General features: G+C 42.0%; 1 long non-coding RNA gene across 1 annotated transcript; it reads left to right on the plus strand.

The window, feature by feature from the left end:
* Positions 1-4062: 4062 nt before the first annotated feature.
* On the plus strand, positions 4063-5217 carry LOC124703833. The gene is made up of 3 exons (XR_007003335.1): positions 4063-4415; positions 4542-4664; positions 4839-5217. It is a non-coding gene; the product is annotated as an uncharacterized LOC124703833 (long non-coding RNA).
* Positions 5218-6168: the final 951 nt, after the last annotated feature.

Here is a 6168-nt window from a genome sequence, read left to right on the forward strand (position 1 = left end):
TACTAAAGCTGATCAACTTCGATTTTTCTCATAATTTTGGGCTATCTTAAGATTTAGCGTGGTGGTAACACGTGTGTTCTGTTGTTAGATTGGTTTTTGATAATTCTTTTGTGTGTACCGTTTGGTGCCTGTAGTGTTTAAGTGGTCAGCTAGGTGGTGTTGCAACATGTGTACTTTTGCCTGGTATCTTTCTTAGCGTGCTGGTGGTGGACTGCCCCGATGTAACCATAGCCCCGTTTTGAAGACAGCGGCGCTGACATGATTCAGTAGCTTTAATGGTCTGCACAATCGGTCGAAGCGGCCGTGAGAAATCGAACATCTCCACCGCTGGATTATTTTCTGATCCCCTCTAGCTTATTCTCTCTCATCTTCTCCCCCAAATCCCCAATCCTCATTGCTTCCGCCCTCCTCTTCGTCCTGGCCATTGTGCCGCCGGCACGCCCCTCCTCTCCCTCTCAAATTGGCTGGCGATGGGGAGGACCTCTCCCTCCTAAGCCGGCTGGAGGCACGGAGGAGCAGCTGCACGCTGCCCTCTCCCTCCCGAGGTGGCTGGGGGCGCGGAAGAGGAGCAGCACGCGGCCCTCTCCCTTCAGAGGCCTATGGCGACGCGGAGGAGGAGTTGGGTCCCCTCCTCTCCCTCCCTCCCGAGGTGGATGGCGGCATGGAGGAGGATCAGGACCTCCTCCTCTCCCTCCCTCTCGAGGCGGATGGCGGCGCGGAGGAGGAGTTGGACCCCCTTCTCTCCCTCCCGCCCAAGGCGGCTCGCTCGCTGACGAGCTGGAGAAGAATGGGCAGCTCGATCCGCCCTGCGATGGGTGGCTCGCTCCCAGGTCGTCGTCCGTGAGATGGAGGCGCCTCCACACTCCACATTTTCTTCATCGTGTTCGTTGCCTACGGATGCACGGCGGTGCCAGTTTTGGCACCGCGGCCGGCGCGCCGTGTCGCCGCCTATTGGGCCACGAAGCCATGCCTGACAGCAAGGTGGTTCGCCCTGGTTTATCTGTGCCGTCCTATCTCCGCCGGCGTGCTACTTCACTCGATGGCGGCGCTGCATGGACCTTATTCCTCGTTCCATAGCGTCATAAACACTTCTGGTATACTCTTCTTAATTCGTTGGTGCATGACTTTGGGGTTTGTTTATTGTCTTATTGTGGATTCTTTTGCTTGATGTAGGCAGTCTGCAGTCATATGAGTGCGTGGTGGTGGTCGCCGGCGGGGCCGGCCTCCTTCTGTGTCACCTCCTCCACCGTCAAGATTCGCAAGATGTTGATGTTGCCGTGTCTCACGTTCGTGATGTCCAGCCCTTCTAGGAGTGCCTGTTCAGCATGATAGGCACCAGGTTGTGGGCGGGGCCGTGGTCGTTTTGTTCAGTTTGTAGCTCCTCATGTTCCGCCTGCGATTGAGGTGCCTTTGCATACATAGGTCTCCTTGCCATCGGAGGCCGCCGCACCACATTTTCTGTCATGGACTACGGTGAGTTGCTCCAACTCCAGCCCTTACAGGTTGTCAGTAGTTGCTTTGAGCGGGGAAAATAAGGGCCAAAGATGGGAATTTAATTTTGATCTTGTGCTTGGAGGAAGTATATATTCAGATTTAGGTGAATGCCAGAGCCTTTAGATTTTGTCGGTATGAATTGAAATGTTATCATTGTACATGTTTGGGGTTGGAATATTATTGGTTGACTTTGTGATATAATGAGAGATCACATTGGTGGTGTGACCAAATGTTGGTTGAACAAAGAGATGTCAGTGTGCACTAGGTGTTACTATTGTTAGATCGTCATTTCTTGCTTTCTAGATGTAGAATGGAACTTATGTGCTGCATGTTTTTGACATGCACCTCATTGTGTTATTGGTCTGTTGGATTAGGCATTGCCAATATTTCTACTTCTTCATTCCATGATTCAGACAAGTTAATATGATGCTGGTTGGCTATAGTTTCGACTCTTTTTATTGGTTGGCTGGTCGATTTCATTCGGATTGAGTTCGTATGTTTCTTTTGATTTTGGAGGCATAGCTGCAAGTATGCACACTGTTAAGAGTTAGAGCAATTTGTCGATCTGCAATCTAATTGGCTGGTCTGACCTTTTGGTTAATTGACAGTACTCAATTGTCCGCCTCCGTATTTACATAACATATATCCAATGGTGTTGGGAGTTGTAAGGAGATTCTTGTATTTCGAATATTTATTTGGAACTGAAAGTTTGTTTTTATAATACAAGAAATGGAGTTACATGCTCCTCCAGAAATAGAGTTTATGCTTCTTCAAAGTGTTTACCCATAAGTAATTGGTTGCAAGCATGAACAAGAATTTGTCAGGGCGTTCTAATGCATATTAGAGTTATTTTATTATAAATCAGGTCATTCTTTGTCTTGAATGAAAATATTTCTTATTTCAGATTCATGTTATAACTCAAAGGTACTGTCTTTTGGCATGTTCAGTTATCCTGATTACAAAATTTTCGCATCTGAGGCTGATTTGGTATTATCTTCCTATTATGCAAAGATTCCTTGTGTGTATTACATAATGTTTTTCAAAGTGGTGTGATCATCCGGTAAGAGTAACAACTGAATTTATGTTCTCAAGGTATTATTTCATTGTCGTGTTCTTACTACTGTTTTCCAATACTCCTCTAAGGAAATTTCTGTTTGAAAAAAAATGATTTTTTTGTTCCAGCAGTTTTTTTAATGGCAACATGTAAGTAAATACTAAATACTACACATCATTTCCATTTTTCTTTATTTTAGAAACAAACAACTATTTGGGAAATGTACATGGACATGAATAGTAAGTTAACAGTGTGATACCATTCAGCTGTAATTAAGTCATCTCTTATTTTGCATGTGCTAGACCAAGCTGCATGTAATGTTTTCTGTTTAGAAACTGCAGCTGTATGATCGGGTCATCTAGATAGGTATTGCAGATATAGATTTCGTTTTGTAATAACTTTATTTGATCTTGCCTTCCTATTATAAAAAATTTCTCTGTCCAGCAAGATTAAAAGTGACATGAACATTCTCCCCGCAGTTTAGTCTGCAGAATAACATAGACTGCGAGGAATATATAGCCTGGGAGTTTTGAAGCCAATGAAAAGGGGATGACACATGGTTTAAATACTGAGATACATATATCTTGAGGGAAATCGATTATTTAGTTACACATGCTACCTCTTCTACCTGAAAACGTACTTCTCAAAGTCAAAGGTTTATAGTTCTTCTGCTTAGCATAAACATGGCTAGGATCTTGTGATCGTTTCATTTTTGTATCTATTTTCTATAAATGATCTCGACTTTGCGGTTGTAGTTAGATGACATAGCGAGGCTGAGGTCGACACTCAACACCTAAGAGACACAAGTTTCCATACCAGTTCATTGGCAATCCTCCCTCTTCATCTTTTCTCAATCGGTTTGTCTGGTACATTGGAATAATGCTATATTAATTTCATTTTCATTTCTGGTAGGCAATTCTACAAGCACACGTAGGCACAAACTTTGATGGTCTTGACCTGAATGTTTACCAGCAATCTTTATCATCCCACGACAACATGAAGCCAGACTACTAAGCTCCACGGCGACATGAACCGAAGTTGTTGAACAATTTTTTGATCATTGGGAGACAACATGAAGCTACACTACTGAGCGTGAACCTAACAATTCTCAGTACTGCCAGGCATTTGCTACGCAGCCACGGAAAGTTTGGAGTCTAATGACCCAACTGGACACATCAGATTTTAGTAACAAGATATGCCCATCATTTTCAGAAAAAAAAGGTCTATCCAATTTCCATTCATGCCACTATTAGTAACAAATCAGTAGTAACCTAGAGGACACAAATGCTAAAATTCAAGAAAGCTATGGGTCAGTCACAGCAAGATGATTGCAGTACAATATCGGTGGTGTGCATTATGCAAACATGGATTGATATAGAAGAAGCAAGTTTATTGTCGTACAGATTATTTTTTATAAGTACATCATAACACAAACCTGTCTTTCAATAGGGTTAGATACACTTGGAAATTCTAACTGTCTTTCTGATACTAGCATAAATATTTAGGACTGGTAACTGTGTTGAGATTTTTTTATTGTTGGATTGTTATTTTCTGTTCTCTAAGTTAAATATATTTGAAAAAAGGTACAAGAAATTTATGCATTGATACAACATGAGCATGACCAATAGATGCATGTATAGATGGAATGGTAAGGAGTGTTTGTACCATTTAGACAAGATTATTTTTGGTCTTGCTTACCTACAATAAGCTCAGTTGAGTAATCTTGATTTTTTCAGTCGAATTTGAATGAATGGAAGAGTTATCAATTGACAAGCCTGGCCAAGCTAATGAAAATGCTGCAATACTTGGGTTATTGGTTTCACGGAAATAGTTGATTGGCAATACACAAAGCACAAGTAAAGCATCAGTAAGTAATATCTTTTCCTCTATACCGGCATACATAAAAGTTGAACTTTGTGGCCAACTCCAACTAATTTGCATCACTGATTCACTGCCGGGTTTCGTTGTTTCTCATACTCTCTTGGTCATACAGCGTTGGCTGCATCTTAGAGAGGGTAGCTGGAGGTATTTTCAACTTGGTAGCAACAGCCCGCATAGGCAATCAGCCTTGATGTAATGGATGGGGACGGTTGCACCGACCTGGAGACAGTAAAAGGTATATATCAAGAAGTAGGAAAAGGTACATATCAAGAAGTACTTGACTGACTGCACTCTGCACTTATTTGACTGACTGCACCGTGCACATAAATGTATGTTCATTTGAGTTATGCTTTCTAATGTATGTATGCTGTGTAGTCTAACAATTAGTTTGCTGCTCCTCTGTTTTCAGGAGGCATTTGGGCATGCTGATGCAATTTTCTAGGGAATGCATAGAACAAAGATTGATAATTTGGAATCCATTGCTGGAGCGGGGATCATGCTCAGGAAACCAGTTGCAGATTGCTGCAAATGACAGTTGCAAACGTGCGGTGCTTAAGCTACCTACGGCAGCTGGTGTATTTCCAGACACGATCTATTCAGCTTAGATTAGATAACTGCTACACTGTATGTGTTTTTTAATAACAGTTGATTCCATCTTATGCCATCTCAATAGTTTTCTCAATAGTTTTCTTTTTGTACATCGTGTTGCCATGTGTGGCTGTAACCAATGTAGTGAAGACTATCCTTTGTCTCATCTATCCTTAATTATTTCTAACTGTTTTAACCAATTCATTTAGTAACCCATGGTCTATGTATATTTACCTCTTGCCTTGCTTTTCCCGATTTTATTCGTGTGTATGCACTAAAAATTTCTTCCACGACCATGGTAGGAGATTGACTAATAGCTTTTCTATTGCCCCATTACTATGGTGTGCTATCGTTCATAGATGTAGTGATTCATGATCCATGCGGTTAAGCTATGATGTACTAAGCTAAGTATGATTCAGTCATCCTCCTGTCATTTAATCATGGGCTAAAACCTGACTTGCTAAGTTGTGTATGACTCAGTATGAACAATGAATACTTTTTCTTAGCTCTAGCTCATACAAGTGGATATCATCTGAAGATGTGAGCTGGCAACGAAAACCTGAGAGTAGGCCCACCAAGAAACCATAGAAGCAACTGATATAGGTCAGGAGAGGTAAGCAAACACACAACCATTGAACTTTTGGGATCTTTTTTGCAACAACTATTTCCACCGTATCCTGATACGAGCTCGACAATAGTAAGCAAAAAAGACGAAATGGCAAGAGTCAGCTACTCAAGTTAGCCAAGAAAAGGTTTCCCTCCTATGTTCAGTTACTCCATGTTATAATAATTCCTTTATACTCGGCTCACAAGTAGAATGTATCACCTTTTCAATACGCAGCTACCACCTGGGCGCGGCGTGCCGGCGCGCCATTACATGCTAGTAGGATTTATATGTGGTTCTTTCTGTAATCAAGGGAGAAGTGCCGTGATTTGGGTAGTAGGTGCAACAGGTCAAAGAAATTTGCACGTGATTTATACGGCCAATGTAGCTGGTGTTTTGATCGTAGGATAACATGCTAGTGCAGAGTGTTTTCTCTCCATTTTAGATAGTTGATTCATGTATCGACCATGTGACCCATAAATTAATATTGTGTAAGATCTAAACTCTAATAAAGAAACAACAAGCCGCATGCATCCATGGATGCAGA

The sequence above is a fragment of the Lolium rigidum genome, chromosome 3 (assembly GCF_022539505.1).
Source record: "Lolium rigidum isolate FL_2022 chromosome 3, APGP_CSIRO_Lrig_0.1, whole genome shotgun sequence".
NCBI lineage: Eukaryota > Viridiplantae > Streptophyta > Magnoliopsida > Poales > Poaceae > Lolium > Lolium rigidum.